The sequence below is a fragment of the Rousettus aegyptiacus genome, unplaced genomic scaffold (genome assembly GCF_014176215.1).
Source record: "Rousettus aegyptiacus isolate mRouAeg1 unplaced genomic scaffold, mRouAeg1.p scaffold_m13_p_2, whole genome shotgun sequence".
Taxonomy (NCBI): domain Eukaryota; kingdom Metazoa; phylum Chordata; class Mammalia; order Chiroptera; family Pteropodidae; genus Rousettus; species Rousettus aegyptiacus.
The window spans coordinates 165,129,218-165,152,708 of NW_023416295.1; the positions used below are offsets into that span (position 1 = coordinate 165,129,218).

General features: G+C 42.0%; 1 long non-coding RNA gene across 1 annotated transcript; it reads right to left on the minus strand.

The window, feature by feature from the left end:
- Positions 1 to 8,154: 8,154 nt before the first annotated feature.
- Positions 8,155 to 11,469, minus strand: LOC118613837. The gene is made up of 3 exons (XR_004955951.1): positions 11,348 to 11,469; positions 10,945 to 11,054; positions 8,155 to 9,477 (listed from the first exon to the last, which is right to left on the minus strand). It is a non-coding gene; the product is annotated as an uncharacterized LOC118613837 (long non-coding RNA).
- Between the last annotated feature and the right edge of the window lie 12,022 nt (positions 11,470 to 23,491).

Consider the following 23,491-nt stretch of genomic DNA (forward strand, 5'->3'; position numbering starts at 1 on the left):
TTTGGGCCAGCATCTTCCTGGGCTTTAGAGACCCGCTCTTTACAACTCAGATTATCCTCTGAAAAGGTTTCTGCTTGGAAGAGGGTGGATGAGAGCGAGAGAATTTAGGAACTCACCAGGAAACTTTCAAACACAGTGAGCATCACAGTAATTCAGGAAACTTCTCCAGTATGTAGAAGAGACTGAGAGTAACTAATGATCCAATAAGAGCCTCTGCCAACCTGGAGATTTAAAGTCTCTTAGAAAGGAGGTGTCTTAACGACACAGGATTCTCGTACTTTTCTCAGAGTGAGGAGGTCATGTTGTTACCATCTAATTTAAGCCCCTCTTGTTTCAATAAACCTCAGTCCCCTTGTTCTTTCTTCAAGTGAAAAAAATGCCATCCCTCCCTTGATCTATTTCTCTGATGTCTAACGAAGGCAAAGCAGGCAAGAACCACTCAGGAAGCTTTCGATCCAGTTGCCACGTGACTCTACATGCCCTCATCCCCTTTGCAGCTCAAGCCCATCCATCCCTCATCCAGGGGCTTCCAAGACACCCGTCCTACAGCCTGGGCTTTTTGGCTGTGAACAGTGTACGAAGCGGAAGGGTCCTTCTTTGACTGTCCCTGTGTTCTCTTCCATTGTTTCCGAACATACCCTCCCCTGAGGGCAGGCTGGCCTCTCTCTCTTTCCTCTCTAGTACCATGCAAGTTCTGTCTTCCAGAATGAATGATCTCTCTCCTCTACACAACCAAATGCTGCTCTTCCAGCAAGAGAGCACTGGCTTTGGAGTAAGAAAGACTTTCTCACTTTACGGAAAAATAAGGCTGGGGCCCAGAGAGTTAGCAATTGGCCTAAAGTCACACACCTCATCCCTATCAAGACTCAGGGTTTAAGACCACATGTGTCTGATTCCAAACCCCTTTCTCTTTCCACCTTACTGCTTCTTGGATGGGTGACCTCCAAGGAATACGAATTAGCGCCCAATCCTAAAATAAATTTTGGCGCCAACTTTTAATATAGGGCAGCATGGAAAACCTATTTTAAATGAGTACTTACTATGCAGAGGCCAGTTCCAAAGTAGTTGTCAAACAGAACTGATATCAATAAATATTTATGAGCTCACTGAATGAATATCAATGATATGAAATTAAGGCAGGTGCATCTTCTGAGAAGTAATGGCATTTTCCATCCCGAGAAAGGAGATTCTTTGCTCTATAAACAGATTTACATGAGAATTTTTTAAAAAATGACTCCGCCTGTGTTATTTTCACAACAGCTGTCCTTGGTTTACAGGCTAAGCTGCCCAGGGGCTGGGATTATCTTTGCTACTGAGCCGAGGCAGCCTGTAGTGAAGCCAGATTTTGCCTTTGCCAAGCGTATGAGGTCCAGGGCTTTGTGAAGTTCAAAGCGTCTCTCCATTTCTCTAAGGAAAAAGGATTCCTTTCGAAAAAGGTACAACCTCTTTGAAGGTGTCTGAACCTTCTGAGCTTGACGGATAATGTAGACCTCTTCCTGTTTCTCATCCTGACATGTTTGCGTGTTTGCTGTAGAAATGTCTTGCATTAGTTCATCCCAAGGGCAGCCATGAGGCAGGCCTGGCAAGAACCAAAGGCTCATTCAAGAGGAAGAAAGGAGAATTAATTAAGGTGTCAGGTGCTGAGCCAGGCATTTTATCCTTGATTTCCTTATGAATCATCACAGCTCTATTAGGTAAATAGTATTAAGTCTGTTTAGGATAGAAAAATAAGTCTGAGAGAGGACCAGGGATCTGCCCCAGTACCACAGCCTGCAGGTGGCAAAATGGAACTGAAACCTACATTGGCCTGAGTCCAAAGACCATGTTCTTTCTACTCTGCGCTCAGAGGCTTCCTGGACCAACAACTAAATTCATCTTGGCATTGACACCTCTCTCAGTCTGCTCCCTACTTATCTGACGAACTTTGTTCCCTCCACTTTTCTACATCCGCAGTGCCCAGGGAACTTTTAACAAAAGGATGTTCACTGGCACTAAATCGAACCTGGTAATGGCAGGCTGCGGCCGTGGGTACTTCTTTAAAGCTCCCAGTCAACAGAAATGTTCAAGAATCACTACAATACGTGGACCCTTTATCCTGCACAGACTCTACCTCCCATTAGTGCCTTGTATCTCCCTCCTTCCCCATCATTTCCCAGGCCATTTCCTTAAACTGAGCAATTCCAGTTGCCCTTCGGCAACCTCCTACCTCACCTCTCCATCAATCAAAATTCTCTCGGTCTCCTTTACGAATCAGTGGAGAAGGGAAGACTTCAATAAGTGTTAAATGTTTGGAAAAAATGACCAGTTTAGATGCTCAGCCCACCCACGTACTATGACAAATTACAAAGGAATTAAACCATTGAACACGAAAGTTTCAAGCCTAGGCGAATAGGAAATAAATTTTTTAAATGAAAGGGGGAAAAGCATGGAAGAAAAAGTTTTTATTAAAAAGGGAAAGTATATCAGATTTAACTACATGAAAATTTAAAGTTACTATTTTGAAGAATAAGAAAAGAATATAGGAAAAATGTCTGTTATAAATATGAGAAGCAAATGTTAATGTATTAATATCTTAAAAGGCCATACAGATAAGGGTAAATGCTCTGAAGACTGGAACCCTATCTTGTTTGCTTTTGTATTTTCTGTGCCAATAGATGCTTAAGCCTATAACAGCAACTTAATTAATGTTTGTTAAACAAAGTGATATTTTTAAAAGCCTTGACACTCCAGGAGATACAGAATCAAAAGACATGAAAATAACTCACAAAAGAGAAAATACAGTTATTTAACTCGTAGAAACATATTGCTGCTCTCACTTGTGATATACAAAATAGAAATATTTTAAATGCCAATGGGTTATTTTGTCTATAAAATCAGTTGAGATTACAAATATTTATATAACATATAATGCCACGTAGGTGGGATAAAACAGCTCCTTCATGCTGTCATAGACTCAGCCAGTTCGGAGACTAGCAGAAATGGGGACCAGGTTCTGATAGTATCGAGATGGTTACTGTAATGGGAATTATTGGGTTTGTCCCACCACCAACTCCCCTTCCCCACTTCTGGCAGACCCCACAGTCCTCAGGCAGTGCATCCACTCTCATCCAAGGGGAAAGTACACGAGTTAAGGCTGGTCGCGCCTGCACTGGGATTTTCCAAACCAGAGCTGGGTGGAGGCAAAGCCCTCCTTTTTCTTCGGTTATGAATCAGCAAGAATGTGATTCTGGAAAATACCATCAGCCATATCTCTTGAAATCTGGAGACAGAAAAAAAAAATTGCTTGGTTTGCCAAGAGAATCCTGTTGGCACTAGATTCCCCGCTTCCCATCATTCCTGAGGTCATTTTCTGTGTCCCTACTCTGCGCGCACGTTGATGACTTGAGTCACTCATCATCCCCTTCCCTGAGTGAACACCAGAATGGACTCCTTCTGGCTTGCAGGAGCCTATTGTTAAATTTTCAGGAACTTTAGAAACCAGTTGTTAAATAGTTGGAGCTTAAAATTAGCCTTGGTAGAAGCCCTGACTCTGTGGCCATAGGGGAGTTTCTAGCCCAAAGAAATTTTTTTTAAACACCACAAATCAGGGCTTTTGTTTCCCCCTATGGTAAAGCATTTACCAGCACACCATTTTCCTTAAGGTCCCTGGGCTGGATTTCCATCACTAGCTATCTAAAGGGTTTTGGACAATGCAGCCAGAGATCCTGAGAGCACCTAAATCCTACCTGAGACTTTTATTATCTCTGGTTTACAAATGAAACCTCCACGGACAGACCCCAAGGAAGGCATACTCCAAGGTGGGAGGGACTTTATTTCTAGCCAAGCTTTAGACTGCACCTTAAAACAGAACTAGGATGCATGAAACTGTTCTCCGGGGTCACCCGCTAGACACTTAAGGGGGCAGTCTTCTCCTCCGACCTGCATATTAAGTCAGACAATTTGCAAGGAAATGTGTACATGCATATCCATGAGTGCTCGATGAGGTGGAGCCACAGAAAGATCTCAAGAGAAAGTGCATTTGCCTCCAATGCCAGCAAGGAGCCCTGGCAGAGGTGAGGGAGGGTCCCGGGCCTACTTGCCACATGGGAGAAAAGGAAGCCAAGGGAATGTCTTGGCATCTTCTAGGACTTCATGCTCTGGGTCAGCTTTCTCTCCACACTGCATTCAACAGACTGACAGGAAAAAGAGAAACTGTACCCATCTCCAGACTTCTTTCTGCCCAGGGACTCTGCCCATTGACCAAGATGACCCACCGAGTACCTGGGTCTCTGGTTACTCATATTTCTCTTCTTTCTCCTCCTCTTGGAAAAGAAACAAAAAAAAAAAAAAAAAAGAAGGGTGTAAGGGAAGAGTGTGGAGATAGGAGCCCTTCTTCTGATGCCCTTAGAATTCTTTTGACACACAAGTAGGAGCATTAAAACTGTCGATACCTTCTACATCAGTGATTCCATTTCCGGGAATGGTTTCTAAAGAAACAACACAACATAAAAGAAGAGGTTTATGCAGAGACTTGTTTAGTACTGAGTTATTTAGAATAGGAAAAAAAAAAAAACCCTGGAATCCACTCAAATGTCTAACAATAGGAGAATGATTAAGAAAATTACATACATGAATTAATTTATCCTAGTCATTAAAAACGTTTTGAAGGATTATACTAAGATAGGGGAAAATCCTATATTAACTAGATAAAAAAAAATTAAGATTTAAGTTTTATATTCAGAAAGGAAAATAAGGTGAACTAAACTAGGCATTGACTGAAAACTGGAAAGGTATACTCCAAAATGTGAACTGTGGTTTTCTTATTTGGGTGGTGAAACTATTGATGGTTTTTAGTTCTGCTTTTCTTCATATTTTCCAAATCATGTTCAATAAACTTACATGAGATACGACTTATTGAGTATTACTCAGTATTTATTAGGTTTTAATGCTAAGCACTTTTCATAGATTATTTTATTTAATTCTCCCAGCAACCCTATGAGGTGGGTCCTTAAAACAGAACCAGCTTACAAATAAAGGAAACTGAGGCTCAGAGAACTTAGGTAACTTACCCAAAGTCACGCAGCTGCTAGCCAGGATTTACAGCCTGGTCTGTTTGATTTCAGAGCCAAAGCACATTATCTAACCCACCCTCCCCAATAAGAGAAGAAAACAGACAAATAATTTACATGTATACACAATTTACGTATATATATATATATATATATATATATATATATATATATCAAACTATATAACTGCATACCTATAAACTTCCTTTAAGCATTAGATCCATTCTTCAAGGCTAGTTCCAGGCTTACCTCTTTCATGAAAACTTCTACCTCTTGTCCCTAAACTCTTGTGCTGTTTGCTCCCTTCATTGACTCTTTTGCTGTCCTATGTTAATCTTTTAAAAGCTATCTTTTCATATATACAGGATGTATACACAAATGGAGAAAAACAGAAAGCCTGGGGCAGAAAGGCCATCTTCTCCTTATTCTGGTTCTTTTCTCCTTCTGGTCCTTTCCTTCCTTTTCCATCCGAGATGTCAGGGGCAATCTCTCTGCACCACAAGATAAAAAGAGCTAGAGACTCCCAAATTCGTGTCTTAAGGGAAGTCGGAAAGCCTTGCCCATGATTTCTGCTTACTTTCTTAAGTTTCTTACATTCTTATGGCCGCTTCTGCCTCCAACTCCTGCGTGCACCGAACTAGTTGGTTCAGGATACGGTCTCACCTTTCTGTCTTCGACCAAGATGGAAGCCCAGCCTCTTCCTTGGTTTCTACAGAAAACCCACACTACAAAGCACTCTGAAAGTGTAGACTCTGTCGGAGATATCGAAGGGCAAGGAGAGATTTACACTGTTGAAACTCCAACAACTTCCATGTGACTGTTAACAACCCCGTGCGCACAAAACAAAAGCCTTTAGCTACAGGCCTTGAAGATGTATTATTTATTAGCTGTTTTGCTCTGAATATCTTACCAGATCCTTTCCTCCTCCCTCCCCTTTGCCTTCTTACCCTACCTTCATCCCACACCCAGCTCCAAGCTCTTCTCTCTATTATGCACAGCTATTCAGTTCTCTCAAGCCCCAAACCTCCAGACTGGCTCCTGACCCTTGCAGGTGCTGAGCTGAACAAAAGGACCTTTCATCCAAACCTAATCCACTCTTCTTACCAGGCAGTTGTGCTGGTGGATAGCTAACATTTTATGCTCCTCTATTACACTTCAATCTATGAATTTAATTGAGACCCTGCTTTGTGCCAGATGCTGAAGATACACAAAATTGGAAAAATACACGAGCAACAATCCTTAAGAACTAAATCATTAAGTCCTTTAAGAACTCATAGCTTATAGAACAAGTAAGCCCCATACCAGGTCATTGGTGCTACAATAGAGCTCGGGACAAAGGGCCATGGGACTAGAGGGGATGAAGCAGGTTGTAGATTGGGGGCCCTTTAAGATTCAAGGGCCACCAGACAAGCAGGAGTCTTGAGTTCTGAGTTCCTTTCTCTAGCTTTAAGTTCAGCTGGTGCCTCCACATTTCCCTTCTAAAAGCTTCTCTTTGGCTGTGGTTGCTAGGATTCTTTCCATTGCATTACAGGATGCACAGCGTTTAGGACGGACACTAACCACAATAGCCCGAACTTGACAGTAACCCCAATGTGAAATGTGCAGAAGATTAGCTCTGCATTAGCTCTGCACCACCCTGCAGGGGACCATGAGCACTGCAAGACCATTTGGTGGTTTGAGCAACAGAGGATATTGAGGGTTCTCCAAAGAAAGTCAGCATGTGCTAAGATGCTCAATAAAGTTCATTTTTAACCTAAGCTTCCTGTTTTCTGTCTCATCCCCCTTTCAAAACCAAATGCAAACCAGAGCTCTTCTTTCAGATTCTTTAAAAATATATGGGGGCAGGGAGAAGGCTGGCGATCTCTGTTATCACAAAGGATGTTGCCAGTCTTGACACTAGTTTCAACAGTTCCTTTACAAAATACTGTGACTATGCTTTATTTAGCTCTAGCTTGAATTTTTGAGCATGGAACAATTGGTTGTCAAGACACCCAAACTGCTTGTCATAGAAGTTCCAATATTTGTGGAACACATGTTACATGCTAGTTATTGTGTTAAATATAATATAACATCAAATTTTATCCTCAAAATGAACCTACGAGGTAAATGATATGTCAGATTTAAAAAAAAAAGAAAGAAAGAAAGAAAGAAAATTAAAGCTTTGAGAATTGCTCCAGACCCCACAGCTGGTAAGCAGAAGAGCTGGAGTTTGCACCAGGTTCATTTGAGTCTAAATTTGTATTATCTCTCAAAAGCAATAATCTTTGGAAATAAAATGTCAAAACGATTTTGAGGTCTTTTCCTAGTAACTTGAGACTGGAAACCAAATATTTTCTCTTTTAAGAATGTAATTGGGATTTGCTTTAACCCTAGTATAATACACTACTAATAAGTTTGAAGTTCAAATTGTAATTATTGTTTTATTCTGGGTTGAGATACCTCAAATTGGTCTTTTTGATTATAAAAGAGATATGGTAATTATAAAATTTAAAACTTTATCAAGTGGAAAGTGAAATATGTGTCAACAGCCTACAAAAAATTTGAATAGACACTTCACAAAAGGAGATCTACAGATGGCAAAGAAGTACATGGAAAGTGTACATCATTAATTACTAAAGAAATGAAAAGTTTAAACCACCCATTAGAAGAGCTAAAGTTAAAAAGTCTAATCATGCCAGATACTGGCAAGGATATAGAGAAACTGGAACGCTCATACAGTGCTTGTGGGTCCTACAATAACTTCAGAAACCAATTTTTGCGGTTTCTTAAAAAATTAAACATACGCCTACCATGTGATCCAGCCTTTCTACTCATAGATATTTGTAAAAGAGAAATAAAAGCATATGCAAATACAAGGCTGGTACATAAATGTTCCTAGCTTTATTTGTAATAGCCCAAAACTAATAACAATTCAAATGTCCCTCAAGAGATGAGTGAAAAGTAAACAGCGATACATCCATACAGCATAATGATATTCAGCAATTCGAAGGAATTAACAACTGATATACTTAACAACATGAATCTCAAGTTAATTTTTCTAAACAACAGAAGCAAGACCAAAAATAAAACATATTGTATGATTCCATTTATGTAACATTCTGGAAGATGCAAACTTTTAGTGGCAGAAAGCAAATCAGTGGTTGCCTGGGGACGGGGGACAGAGAAGGAAGATCGAGAGGGATCACGAAGAAATGTGAGGAGACGTGATGACGGGTTTATTCACTATTGTGATTGTGGTGATGGTTTCATAGGTGCACATATATGTCAAAACGTGTTACATTGTACTCTACGACTATGTGCAGCTTATTGTGTGACAATTATACTTCAATAAAACTATTAAATACACGAAGTCAATAGCCCAAAACCCTCTTTCGAAATTACCACTCATATCGCTTTTATGATCCTCTTACATTTGCACAACGAGGATCATATTATACACTATTCTGCAACTCGCTTTTTTCGTTTGGACATTTTTTTTTATGTGAGTACACACAAAACTACCTCATCCCTTTAAATGGCTTCCTAGTACTCCAGTTATGTGAATGTTTTGTGATATTTAATAGGTTAACATTCGGTGCCTTCTAGTTTTCGCTAGAGAATTTTTTAAACCAATATAGTTACTTCCATAGCTAAGAGCACCTGATTTAGAAACTTCTGCTCAAGAAAACAGTCTCTCGCTGGGGCTTTCTCCTAGTCTATCCTTTCTCCATCCCCCCAGCCAGCAACCAAGCTGTTCTGGCCTACTTGCTCCACCTACTGGGCCATGCTGGAAACTGCCAAGCTTTATTATTTTCCCTAGTGTGTGGGACCCCTTGACTCCAGTTGGCCCTTCTCAAATCCATCTTGCCCCTGGATGCCAGAGTGATCTTTCCAAACACAGATATGATTTCTTCACTCTCCTCATGAAAACTTATCACCTAAAATAAACCCCGAGGCCCTTATCGAAGTACATAAAGTATTAATTCTCTGGCCCGTGCCCAGCTCTCCAACCTTCGTTTTGGTAATTTCCCTACCGGTTACTTTGTATTCCAGAAATACATGACCAGTCGTAGCCCTCTAAACACACAATGACATTTCATTAATCTATATCTTGATACCTTCCATTTGCTCTCCCCGGAGTGTTACTCTATCCTCTCCTATTCCATGTTTGCCTGGTAAACTCCTATTCAGCCTTCAAAACCCTATGTAAAAATCTCCTCTGCGTTCTTATCTGTTCCCCGCACATGGAATTCATTACTCCTTCCTGCCATGCCTTACATAAACATCCAATACCACACCTAGAACAGTTGATCGTAATTACCTGTTTATATGTATGACTCTCACCGCACTGGCTCCTCTGCTAAACTCCTTCACTAAACTTCGTCACTAAACTTGAGAGCCTGGCAAGTATCTTGGTCATTGTTGTACCCCTCGCATCTTCCACAGTGCCCTGAACGCAGGAACGTGAGACTTAGTAAACAGACCCGAAATAAATTGAACTGTCCACATCTGCAGCCTAAAGGAAATGGTGCCAGGTGCTTATTTTTCTCATACTTGCAGGGCCTGTCAAAGTTAGGGTGCTGTTGGTCATGACACAAAGTCCAGAGACTGAGAACAGTCAGAAGGACCCTACGCTTTTTAATCTTTACCAAATACATTGTCAAGTGATATCCACCACTTGGTCAAGCTTGAAGATCACTTGAACTATCTCGAACGTGGCTTTCCTCATTCAGTGGTTGGGAAACAAAGAGCAATTTGTTTGCTGAATTAATTTTTGGGTTTGGTTTGTCGTTTCCAGTCTTGTCCCTTTGGCGGTCACGAGGAAACTGTTCCAGCGAATGGCATTTCCTGACTTTTTCCTTATTTCCCCTGGAGAGATATTGTGAGGCCATCACAACCTTCTTTCTATTTCATTTGGGATCCAAAGGAAAATATTTCATTCCTCATTCCATCTACAAATTTTTATTAAATTTTTATAAGTTTTTATTATTTCAGGCATCATTCTAGGCACTTAGGATACATAAGTGAATAAAACAATAATCTCTTCCCCTCAGAGAGCTTAATTCTAATGGAGGAAGAAAGGCAATCCTAATAAGCATGATAAATAAGCACATTTCATAGTATATGAGAAGGAAAAAAAGAGTTGAGCAGCTTAGGGTGTTCTGTCTACAATGATATGCATATCGAAATGTGGAAGCAAACAGATATCGCTGGGCTTATGGGAGATGATGGGCTTAAACATTGAGGCCCATCGAAAATTGGATTTTTGTCCCTCCGAGCTGAAATCATGTAAATGAAAGTGAAGCAGTCACCTTGGCATGCTTTCCTTAAGAACAATGGTTGTCATCCCATAGTCCCATCTGTTCCCTTGGCAGGGAAAAATTAATTACAAGAAGATAGCAGAGTCCAGGTTCCAACTGGGGATTTTCCCGGGGGGTCTTTACGACTCTATGTTCTTACTCGTGCATCATTCTGTTACATTCACCCCAGACGGTTGTCTTCTTACTCTCAGACATGACAGTCAGAAAGCTGCAGCTCACGGTACATCCCCAAGACAGGATTCGGGAGGAACACACCCAACTGCTATGCATAGGCTCTATCCACAGGGAGAGGCCACCAGCACAACCCCAGAACAACCAGCAGCGTCTCTCGCCTGAATTCCTGCCTCTGCCTCCCAACTGGTCTCCCTGCTTCCTTCTTGCCCTATTATATTATCCTCACAGTAACCAGGATGATTCTTTTAAAACATCTGTCACATCCTGTCACTTCTCTTCAGCTGCTTCTCATCACTTACAGGCCCAGTGCAATCTGGCCCAAATTAGCTCCGAGCTCACATCCCACCCTATTCCCCTTCCCCACCACATGCCAGCCGCCCCGGCTCCCTGACGTTTCCTTAAGTATACAAGCATGTTCCCACCTCATTCACACAAAGACATACGTCCTTTCAAAGCCTCTTCCTCTCCACTCCTCTTCTGATTCGTATAATATCCTTACGAAAGCTCGGCTTCCATTTCCTCTTTTCAGTCCCTTGAAGAAAAAAAATATAGAGGTTTTCGTTTTGTTTTTTTTTTAAAGTCATGTCCGTTAGTAATCTGATTAGTGCCAAAGTTCTTGAGCTGTGCCCTGACAGAACTGTGTCCAGGAGAAACTGATAAAAGATCTCGTGAGGCTCTAAGCATGAGCAACCGAGAGTGTGTACAGGGTCGGGGGGGCAAAGCGAAGCTCCCACCTCTGCACTGAGCCCAGCACAAGGCTCAGAAGCTTTGGAAGCATCCAGAGGTTGTGTGTTCAGCATGGACCTTGGCCGTCTCATGGCTTACCGTAGCAGAAATGTCCAAGCATCTCCGTGAGCAGTGGATCTGGATCCACAGGAATCTGAGTAGGAGAGGTGAAACAGGGCTAATGCTATGCAGTGTTGATAAGCTCAGAGGCACCTGTGACCGCTCGGGAACAACTGGGGAATGCTTTAAGGAAGACGCACTTCCGGCAATACAGCTGGTAGGTGCCTGGGCTATCGTAATTTCAGTGTAAAAAGGAAATGTGGCCTCGTTTTCCACTCATAAATTTGTGAGGGCTGGGACTTTTGGGTTATACTTGGGGGGAGGGGGGGGGAAGCATGAGTTGGGAATCAGAGTTCGATATAAAAATGAACCAGGTAAATCAACTTTCAAAGTCATGGAGAAGGTGGAGTCTTTAGTTAATGTACCCCCAACATTTTGCATCTACTTTCTCATTTTCCTTTCCTTAAATTAGTTTTTCCCTCGTTTTTTTCATTGTAACTAATTGGTATTTCAAAGATATCATCATTTGAATAGTGTTTTGTGAGTCGCCTAAGGAACTTTAAGTTCCTTGTGTGTGGCTAGGTATTCTTGCAAAGCATTCCCTGAAAATTCTTGCAACACATTTGTTTATAAACAGAAACTGTTCAACAGTTAGTTGCTTTGTTTGTTTGTTTGCTTAAGCACTGATATCTACTATGAATAGAATGGTCTCGGTTAAACTATTTTCTATGGCCCAGAAATTTCTGCTTTTGGAGAAGAACAATTTCAGGGAAGGAAAGGGCTCCAAAGGATGGGCTCAAGGGTGACCCTTGTCTGTTTGGAAAACGGCATCAATCTTCTCCAGGAAAGTGCTTGTTGGAGGGTAGCCATGACAAAGACCATTAATTCTGACCTTTGATGTCTGAGGGATTAAGAGCATTTTGTGCTCTTTCAGCATTTGGAGATTATCTCTTCCGATTGCCCCAACCTGCCTCAAATGAAATATTACCCACTTAATAGAAATAGCAAATTAGCAAAATATATGCACAGGTGTGTGTGTGTGTGTGTGTGTGTGTGTGTGTGTGTGTGTGTGGAACCAGTTTTGTTCATTTAACCAAAATTCTTTGAACATCTGCTATGGCCAAAACAGTGCTAGAAGAGCTACAGGTGGAATGATGGGGGGATGGGGGGAGGGGGAACAGGGATGCTAACAAAAGTAAGTTGAACTTGAACTGGACCTTCAAGACACTAAAAATTCAGAAGGGAAAACAAACATGAATAGAAACAGATTCAAAAAAGATGCTCTAAGTAACACTTGAGGTCACTCTCACAACTGAGATTTTATTATTCTGTTTATTTATTCAACAAATATGTATTCAGGTCACCTAAGGGAGATTGAAAGAGGACCAAGGATAGGACAGAGAAGGTTAATTACTTCCAAATGTGGAGCTATAGGAGGTTATAATGCAAATGGCATTGAAGATGACTCTTAAATGGTGAGCAGAAATTTGGGAGGTAAATCTGTGGGAACAATGGCAATGCAAGAAAAGGGCAGTGTGTAAGTAAACGCGTGGCCACAAATTCAGGGACCAACGGGTGGTTTAGTATCTCTAAAGCTTAAGTAGGGTTTGTGGTCATTTTAAAACATGTCTACAAATTTTTCGAAGCCCCTGCCACGATGGGTAGAGTTTAGTTCCCCTCCCTTTGAATAGCACAGCTTCCAACTAATAGAATGCGGTGGAAATGGCACTGTGACTTCTGAAGCCAGGTTAGAAAAGGCAACGGATCTATGCGGCATGTGTGCTTTGGGAGCTCACATGCGGGAAGTGCAGCTACTCTAAAGCCACGAGTCTGTAGAGACCACCTGGGGAGGGCACACAGAGAGATAAAGAGATGCCCCAGGAGCTCGGCTATTCGAGTCTTCCTAGCATCAACCACCAGACCCAGGCGAGTGTGTGAACTTGCCAGCGATGCTTACCCTCCGCCTTCAAGTCTCCTAGCTGAGGTCCCAGACATCGTAGAGAGAGATAAGCCTTCCCTACTGAGTCCTGTTCAAATTTCTGATACCCTAGAATCTGCGAGCGTAATGAAAGGTTGTTTGAGGCCACTACGAGACTGGGTGTGGGAATGCCAAGGGCAAAAGACTGGAGCCTGCCGAGGAAATGGGCCATTATTCGGGAGCTGGGCCCTCCTTCCTCTCCAGCGTCATAGGCCCCCTCTAGTGCACATCCCCTACCCCAACTAGAGAGCTTTAATGGAGAGAGCCTAGCAAGGGAGAATACACAGACCGCAGTCTCCGCCTCGGCCTTTTTATGCATCGGGAAACGGAGCAACCGGCTGACCCCCGAGGAGCCTTCCAGAACCCTTCTCCCATCCACCTTCCCTACCAGGTTCCGTCCCCTTCCTGGGCATTATTTTTTTCCGTAGCAGTTATTGCTACCTAAAATCATGGTATATATATATGTGTGAATCGTGTACCCATGTCTTCTCTCCTAAATCGTAGGTTCCCTGAGGCCTGGCCCTTGACCTTCTTGTATCTCTAGTGCTTAGGATAGCCCTTGACACGTGGTAATTGCTCAAAAATGTATGTCACATATTTATTATATATTACACATGGTATAAGTCATATGTTATAATTATATCATATGATTATATATGATAAATGAAGGTATACAAAAGTCTATATTATTTTATATTTATTTATGGTTATTACACAGTCATGTGCTGTATAATGACATTTTGGTCACCGACAGACTGCGTGTATGGTGGAGGCATAACATACAGCCTAGGTGTGTAGTAGGCTATACCATCTATTTGCGTAAGTTCACTCTACGATGTTCACACAACACCACCATCACCTAAGGGTGCATTTCTCAAAACGTATCCCTGTCAAGTGGCATACGACTATATATTACATAGTAAATGAATATGTTCCATATTGATGTTATATATTATATATAACAAATAAAGATATGTATTATTATTTTTATTTATAATAAATAAAGGTAAGGACAAATGCCTCAAATCTAAATAACAGCTTCCTTCTCACTCTCATAAAGTCCAAATGGGTATTCCTGCCCAACAGGCAGCCGGGAACCTGGTTCCTTCCAACTTGTGACTTGCATCTTCTCGGGCCTCCACGTTATCTGCACATGGTCCATGGATTGGGAAGTGGTGTTTCAGGGCCAGTCTGGAAGGTGGCACGCATCACCCCCCTCTCACTCTGCTGACTAGAGTCCAGTCACGTGTTAATACCTAACCATGAGGGAGGTGGTGCACCAGGCGGAGAAGGAAATGAGTGTAAGTGACTAGTCAGTCTCTGGTACATATTCATGTGTAGCTGCCTTCCATTGTATTTTTCACAGGGTTTCCAAGCAATTAGGCATTATCGTTCTCATTTTATAGATAGGATAACTCAGACTTTGAAAGGTTAGGCAGCTTGCCTAAAATCGTATAGCGGATAGGTGCTAAGGACGTAATTCAAATTGAGATTTATTTTAATAAATCCACCCTCTTTTATGCAATTTATGTTGATTTCTCCCACTCCTCCTACCACAGCACAAAGGAAATGCTTAGATTGTAATGTGTCTTCATAAATAGTTCTATTGTTTGAAACACTGCCTAATTAACAACTGGTTTTCACAAAGTTCTGGGTAGTCCTGACTAATCCTTCATCTTTCTTGGTTTCCCGGGGGTTTATTTCAGCTTATCTTAGCCCCATAAAGTCTGTCTTGATTTTTCTCAAGAACCTCTGCTGTCAGCTCCCATGTAGCTTTTGAGCTTCTTTAAAGGGACAATGTGATCTGTTTCCAGTTTAAACAGAGATAAGGGAATATATTTCCTTAATTTTCATAATTAGTTCTCTGATCCCTCTGACTACCTTGTATATTTCCTGGTTTTCAAGCAAAGCCAAAAAAAAAAAAAGTTATATTTAACGTTATCAGAGTAAATTTTCCCTTCTCTTCCCTTCCCCTGTCTGGCTGTGGTCTTAGGGGCTTGTATCTGATGCTAAATCACCCAGCCTTTCTTACTAACTGGCTGTACAGTTTAGTTAATGGGTGGCCCTGGAGGTAGATAGGATGGTAGGAAGAAGGGAGAAGCCCCACTCTCCCATCCCTCCTTCTCCTCTCATCCTTTATCCTTGAGAAAACCTCTCCAGTGGTGGCTTATTTCTTCTCCTACTTATCAGCGCCTCCTTCTGTGGTCTCAGAGTCTGCTGGGCAGTCGCGCTTTGTCCTTTTGTTCCTTTATCTCTAGGGATGGGAGTAGCTAACCACAGATTCTATTATCTGGGCTGTTTCACCATCCTGTAATAGGACTTCTAGAGTTTCCTATCTGTGTATATTTTCTTCTCCCTATTGAATTCCCTCGATTGAACTATGTGGAACAAAATCTTGTTTTTCTGAATGGATCCAGATGTACCAGCCTAATGAGTAGAGAACAGTAATATTCATATTGGTATGTCAGTACTGGATGGTCTGTGGGGCTCAATCATTAGCCAAGTAAGTGGCTCCTGTACCACCAACTTGTTGGATTAAAACTTGTTCCTCGGCAGAATTTTAAACTGTCATATGTCATAGACCTTTAAGTTGCTCTGAACCAGTTGAAACTGTAAATATTAAATCAATACATAAGAAAAGTATAATACTAGTAGCTATAGTTTATGCTAATGTTTCTAGCACTCTGCTCAACTCCTTATGTATATTATCTCCTTTAATTCACCAACAAATTGTGAGGTATTTGTTCTAGTCAAGATTCGTAGTGGCAAATAATAGACACCTACTTTAAATAGACACCTACTTTAAAAAGACATACTAGAATATTCCTGGGTATAGTTCACAAAATTGAGAGGGAGGCTGAAGAACAAGGTTCCAGAAAGAACTACAGGAAGCCAGGCATAGCTAAGACCATGCCATAAGGATGATCCGCTAAGGACACCATGTACTGGACCCCACCACTGCAGGTCTGTGAATCATCTCTACGTGCTGCTGGCGGGCAGCCTCTACTAGGACATGCTTAGGTCCCACGTCCATGGCCCAGCTGTCAGGATCCGGGAAAAGAGTATGACCACCCCGTTTTCAGCTTCGACAGTAAAGCATTGATGCGATGATCATGTCATCCCCCACTTTGGCTTGTATATTAAATGTTAACGATGAAACTCTCATTTGAGAAGCTGGACCACCAAAATGACAAATGGCCTCTGCAACATCATTATCTCCATTTTACACTTGTAAAGTAAGGGCTTATGTATAATGAGTGGTAGAACCTGGCTATGAGCCCTCTGGTCTGTATGAATCCAAAGAAACACCCTCTTTCCACCATACCACATTTGCCCTTTGTATACAGTGAGTTTCTACCTTCATTGACTTGTTCTTGGAAAACTTCGATCTACATAAACTTTTAAATTAAAAAATCAAAAAAGATTTTATAAATTTGCAAGCATAATCAAGGTTGCCGTCCTTTAAATAAGCAATTCAGCTTGAGCGTTACAATTCGCTTGTGCACAATTACACTCTCTTTACCCAGCCTTTCGGGACTCGCTGAGCACGCACACACGCAGGTGTGCTTGTGGCACGAACAGTGCCATGGCCATGGCCGGGAATCCCTCTCAGGAAGTCGGCCACAGATGGCTTGCTGTTGCTTTTTACTCCGGATTTTCTCATAGCAGAATTTCCTTCTTTTCCTTTTCTCCGACTGCTTCCCATATACATGAGGAACACACCAACAGCTTCATAGCTTAGTTGGCAGCATTGTATTCTCCTTGCTTTCTGGAAGGCACAGCCACCCCCGTGCCTGATCCAAGCGCCCGTCCAGAGTCATGGAATGTGATTATAAATACTTTAGGCACGTAGTTGACATAGTGCTGGTATGCTTGTTGACATGTTGTTATGGAAATCAGATAATTATGCCAACAGGTAATACTTTGCGTGTGACTCTGTGTGTGTGTGTGTGTAGAAGCCATGAAGTAAGTGCTGGTATCTATTTTTAACCTGCCAATTCACTGAGTCACTCAATATCCCTTTGGTCACTCATAAACTCTCAGTGCCCTAATAAACTGTAGGGGCTAAAAAAATAATGATACTTTTCCTTCTACCTTCTAAGTTCTTCTAGCTGGGCTAATAATCAAATTAACAGAAACAGATTAACAGGAGAAAATCAAAATTTTAATACGTGCGCATGGGAATTTCACATAAGCATGAAAATTCCACAGACAACGAGGTAAACATTGGGTATACGTGACACTTTGGACAAAGAAGAAAAGGGGGATGGGGATAGGGTAATAGATTTCAGAAGAATAGGCAATTTGCGGTAATCGAGGAAGAGTGGTGCGCGCACGCGCGCGCGCACACACACACACACACACACACACACACACGGCAGGCAAATTTTTGCTAGGCAACTCAGAAACAATGGGACACAGTGGGCATCTCACTAACAGGTCCCCTGCCCAAGAGCCCTCCTATTTTTCATACTTAATTCAAATTAGGCTAAGGCGAACATCCTAAGATTTCCTTTCTGAAGCAGGATTTTTTTGTCTGAATCTCGGGCAGAAAAGGCGGAAGGGTCAAAGTTTTTTCTGAGTCTAGTTTCTTAATATAACAGCTTAAAATCAATATCTCAAAAGGCAACTTCAGGGTGACAAAACTTTGGTTCCCTTCAATGCCTTCCACTAGAACCCACAGGAACGCAGCTGAAGGTTACTGTGTGGGCATCTGAATGCTCAGGGCTCTCAATTTTTCATCCTCAAAAGGTATTATACTGATTTAAGTCCCACACCATTTTGGGAAAATGCCTGTTCAGTTTATCACCAAAGGAAAGAAACCCTTAGAAGTCACAGATTGGGGCAAAGCATGTTTTTTAAATGAAAGTAAATGCCATGCACTTCGACTAAGAATCGGGCTTGAAGGGAACTATGCAAAAAGTAAAGATTATTCTTTCCCTAATGTAGGGAGGAGGAAAAGAACTAAATGTTAAGTCAAGCTACGTTCAGAGACTGCACTATGCTGATCAGCCCTGGCAGCCAGACCTTGGGACACCTGCTGGGATTGCCAACAACCCATTTCCCCACACCGTGAGGGGAAAACAAACAAACAAACAAACAAACAAAAGCAGTCTTTAAGTGGCACACTCCACAAAATAAAGTCGTTCACTCTCTATGGCTAAAACCATGGGGAACCTATGGATCACAGGCTGGGAATTGCCAGCAGGCCTGTCTTGCTACATATTCTTACCTTTCCACACAACATACCCTTATCCTTACTCACTGTAAGTCCATATCAAAGGAAAAGAGGTAAATGAAGTCTTTAAACTATAACTCACAGTAACTAAAGAATGACATATAAACTGGATTCCTCTAACACTCAGGGTCCCTCTCAGTGTCTTTGCTCTGTCTCTCTCACTGTCCTTGTCTCTCTATTGTCCCTGTCCCTCTGAGTCTCTCTAAGGCTTTTTCACTTGCTGCCTTTGAGAGACCGTTCTCTGTCTGTGACCCCTCCTCTAATAAACATTCCTCTGATTCTAACTTTGGTGTATGTTTGAATGCTTGCCTATGCTTTGCCAAGAGCCCTCTTCTCTCTCAGTGCAGGGCCTGAGTCCACCCCCCATTCAGAGAAATTTGCCCTGTTCTGCATCGCCCTTACCCAGGGTAAATAATTTTGACATACCATAGAATTTTAAATTACATTTTTAAAAGAATAAGAGCCTTTTGCAAATCTATTTCTTTCTAGAATTTATATGAAGAGCTCTATTTGTTATCATGACTTTCAAAAAGATGAATAACAGAGAGATGGGAAAGTTATTTGTTGTGCAGTTTACATCACTAAGGTGTATTAGGAGAACACACAATGATAAGAGTGGTATTAGTGACATCTGAATGGAAAATTCTCACTATGAAACATCTTCCAACTTACCTCCTAAACAATTTGGAGGGTAACTTTGTAATCCTTTTCTATGCATTTCATGTATACAGAACGCATATATGTGCTCTCAAGTGCAAATTCTCTCACAAATATAGATGGTATCACCATATAACCATTGTTCTACAACTCATGTTTTTATGTTGAACATGCTATCTGAAAACTCAAGTTTAATTTTTTGCTTTTTCTTTATGTCTTCTAAATTTCACCTCTTATATTAGAAGCTCTTCCCCCACAGATTATTCTAATTGAGTCTTAAAGTGAAGGTCTAAATGTTCAGCCATGGTTGAAAAGGGCTCTGAAGGCATCTAGCAAAAGACTACCTGATGGCCCAGAGGTGAAGTAAAGAGCATGACTGTCTTGGCCAGAGCTCTGAGCTGTCACCTCTTTGGCTTCTCCTAGGTGCTCCCCTTTTAAGCGTCAATTCTCCGTGGCTCCTCCCACTTCCTGCCCAGAGTTGCCTTCACTCTATTTTGTTTTCCTCACTCTATTTTGCTTTCCAGGGGACAACAGTGGTTTCCAGGTAAGTGAAGGGGGCCCATGGAGGCTGAAGGGAAGGCACTAAGAATGCTTTCCTCTTAGCGTGGGAGGGGTCAGGGTCTGGGGATGTGCCCTATTATGAGTATACAAGCAATTGGCATGAAAATTAACCAATTTTATACTAATTCAGTGTAGTGGAATCAAAGGAAAAAAATGGTTTTGGTGCTTGGGAAACTCGATCAAGCTGCAACATATTGATGAACTGTCAAAACTGGTCAATAACCTAAATCTGTGTTCTACATAAGACCACAAGAAAAAAAAAATGACAAAATCTTCCAAGAAGGTGTGGTTAAATTTTGAACATTCAGTGACTAATTATTTGGTTTGTATATTATCCAAATTATTTTTCTTCCTTCTACTTTCTATTGTCTTTTCTCCCCTTACTGAATTTTAACCCTTCCTAGCACCTTAAGATGGACAGGGGAGAGAAAAACAAATGGGATGCCATTTAATCAATTTTTCTGCTTATAGTAGCATCATATCTTATGTGAGGGGTTAGGTTCTAATGGGAGGGCATAAGGCCAAAATCATGTGCAATCAAAATTGTCCTTCAAAGTTCTTTCAATAGGCCACAAGACCTGGGATACACCCAGTGTTTTTGTTTGTTTTTGCTTTTTATTTTTTCATTTGTTTTTGCTTACTGCATTGTAACAGATATACATTTCTTCAACTGAACACTAGATAAAATCATTGCTTTGCATTGGGGAACAAGTTAAGGGAGAATAAGTACCTTTAAACACTAGACTCATAATCTGTGTGGTGAGCTCAGGACCAGCTACATTATTGGTGAGGTCCAGTGCAACATAAAAATGCAGGGCTCTTTGTTAAAAATTATTAAGAATTTCAAAATGGCGGCAGCAGAGCATTAAACCAAGTGTGGGGCTCTTCCAAGTTTAGGATCTCGTGCGACTGCACGGGTTGCATGTGCATGAGGCCAGTCCTGTGAAAGAAGCTTGGAACACTATTAGAAACTTGGAAACTAAATCAACTTAGGAAAAGAAGCCTCACAGGTCTCATAGAGATGATGGGGGGCCAAATCACTGCCAGGGTTTAAATTATTCTTTGTGTTCCCCACACCCTGTCTCTTCTGAGTACTATAGTTGAATTTGCATTAGGCACAAGGTGCAGCTCCACTATACAAGTTAAATGGTTGAGAGGTTGCAAACCCATATTAAAATCAGTTTGAATTTTCTGATTTTTTTTCAAGGATTCATTGTATTTTAAAACTCATATGTAAAAAGAAAATTAGTATTTATATTTCTTTACTGAGTTAAAATTTTGATCTGGCTTTAGTTATTTGTCTAAAGCAATAGATTGGATTGTTTGTTGCATAATTTATGTGGGGAAAACAGACTGCATTACCATGAATTCTCTGTTTCCCCCCTCAAAAAAAGTTAGGAAAATTAGGTATGATAATAAAAAGCTAATCAGTTTACTTACTAAAGAGGTTACCTTTTCAGACTTTTTTTTTTTTTTTGGAAGGTCATGAACATAATCTGAGGAGTAAGGAGGATTTTATTCTATTTCTGCCTAAGCTCTCTGAGCAAGAATGTGATACAAAACTCATTTTTTAAGGGAACTGCCTAATTTTATACAGCCCTATATTTCTTCAAAGTGCTTTTATATCCAAGCCAGGCTGAAAGCAGTTGGTCAGGTAACTGACTAAAAGGTTTCCAGATAGCAAGTTATTTAATGTCAAAGTGACAGAAGATTGTGTTTCCAGGATATTTTCTGTCCCTGGCTTGGGTCTCTGATGTTACCCTACCTCTTCCTCCTCAAGGTTCTCAAATCGGCACACATTGAAACTTGACTCACCTGCTTTGACAAAAATTGCTTCCTTGTGGCTTTGAGAGTTGCATATTTGAGCTTTTAAAATAAGTACCATGCCCAGGGTCAAAGAGTTGGTCACCTGGCAGACTGGACAACTCTCTTGACTCACGCTCACCCCAGCGCCAAGTTATGTAATAGAGCAAAATAATATTTAACAAGCTCCTACAAAGCTAACAAAGGAAACAAAGCTACATGTGTCATTGTCACAGTGTCCAGAAATTTGAGGGATATTTTTGGTTAATCTTTCTATTGCGGAGATTTTAGGGTGTGGATGGCAGTTGTGAGGTGGTTGTTATTTGGCAAGAATCGAAGTTGGAGGCATCTGTCATCCTGACTTCAACATACTGTATAAACAAGGGCATGAAAGTACCTGGAAAGAACCTGGTGGCAACAGCATTTTCTCTTTAATCTCTTGATTTATATCAAGCCGTAAATTATGGGAGACGGGAGGAGAGAGTGGCATAAGGAGACATAAATAAAAATTTATACAGATCGCCAGCTAAGTTTAGAGAAGTTCGCTAAATTGTTTCAATAACTAACGCTAATTGAGTGCTTACTGTGTGCAGCTCTAAAGACTTCACGAGCTTTATCTCATTTCATCCTCACAATAACCCAATGAGAGAGTTATCACTGTTATCTCATTGACCAAGGTATCATGAGTAGTAAATGTCAGAGCCGGGGTTTGAACCCAAGACGAGTCCATATTGTAACACTGAATTATTCCATCTAGGACAATTGGCTTTCTACCCTCCTTTAAAATGTTGCTTGTCTGGTTTCATTTCCAGAAGCAATTTTGCCACCACAATCTAGATGTCAGTTCAGCGCTGAATAGAAATCCTTCCTCCTATAAAAAATTCACTTACATCCCTGCATCAAACTATCTCCTAAATAACACCAATGGTATAGAGCGGCTTTCCTGTGTGAGAGTTGGCCGGGGTATTTCTGCACACCCTGAAGCACGCCCACAGCAAGAGCTGAGCAGGAGGCCTGACCGCACAGAGCCCATCCTTGCACTGCTTATTTACATTAACCAATGTCGAAACTTCTCCCGGACAGAAAGTTAGGTGCTGCCAAGAACCCTAGAGGAAGTAAGATGTTTTATCTTTCGCATGCACAGGAGGTTGGTTAGTTGTCAGAGAGCCTGGATGGGTGGGACTCGCAGGAGTTAATCTTCTGGTCCAGCCGTATGCAAATCTGGACCCGTGTTGATGTGGAAGTGCAGACAGAAACGTGGGTGACACGCTTGGTTGCGGACGTGCATGGGAACGCACTTGCCACGTTGTCGGTTGGGTTGTCCTCTCTATGTGTGGATGGTGTGATAGTGAGCACCCGTCCAGTTTGAATGGCCCCGTCTAGATGAAGGGTGTTCGGGTGGTAAAAGTTCCACCCGCGGCCGGGGAGCTTGCAGCAATGTCCACCCTAGTGCGCCCGGGGCAGCCCATGGGGGTTAGTCCAGCGGTTCACAAACGGATCCGTGGGCTGCTGGGTCGGGTCCCCTGCGCCCTGGCTCCGCCCCTCCTGCCGCTCCCCGCCGGCTCCGCCCCCATCATTCCCCGCCCCCAGCTCCCCGATGGCCCCGCCTCCAACGCTGGGCGCCCCTGGCCGCAAGGCTGCCCCAGTTCCGTAAACACTTCTCTCCCCTCCCCTAGCAGTCCTCGGGCCGCACCACTCCCGGCCCGCGGGGGGGAGCTTTCCCTCTCGCACTGAAAACACCTTCGATCCAAGCTCTCTCCGGCTTCTTTCATCCTAATATGAGAGAACATGTTCTGTAGTAGGTCAAATCTGCCAGATCTGCTAGGGGAGCCCGAAGCGCCTTGGATTCCCCTGTCCCCCGTGCTGTCTTCCCCCCACTCGCTGGTTACGCGATGGTCACGTCGTGGCTGCTACCTTTGAGTCCCTCCCCGGCCCTTTAAATACC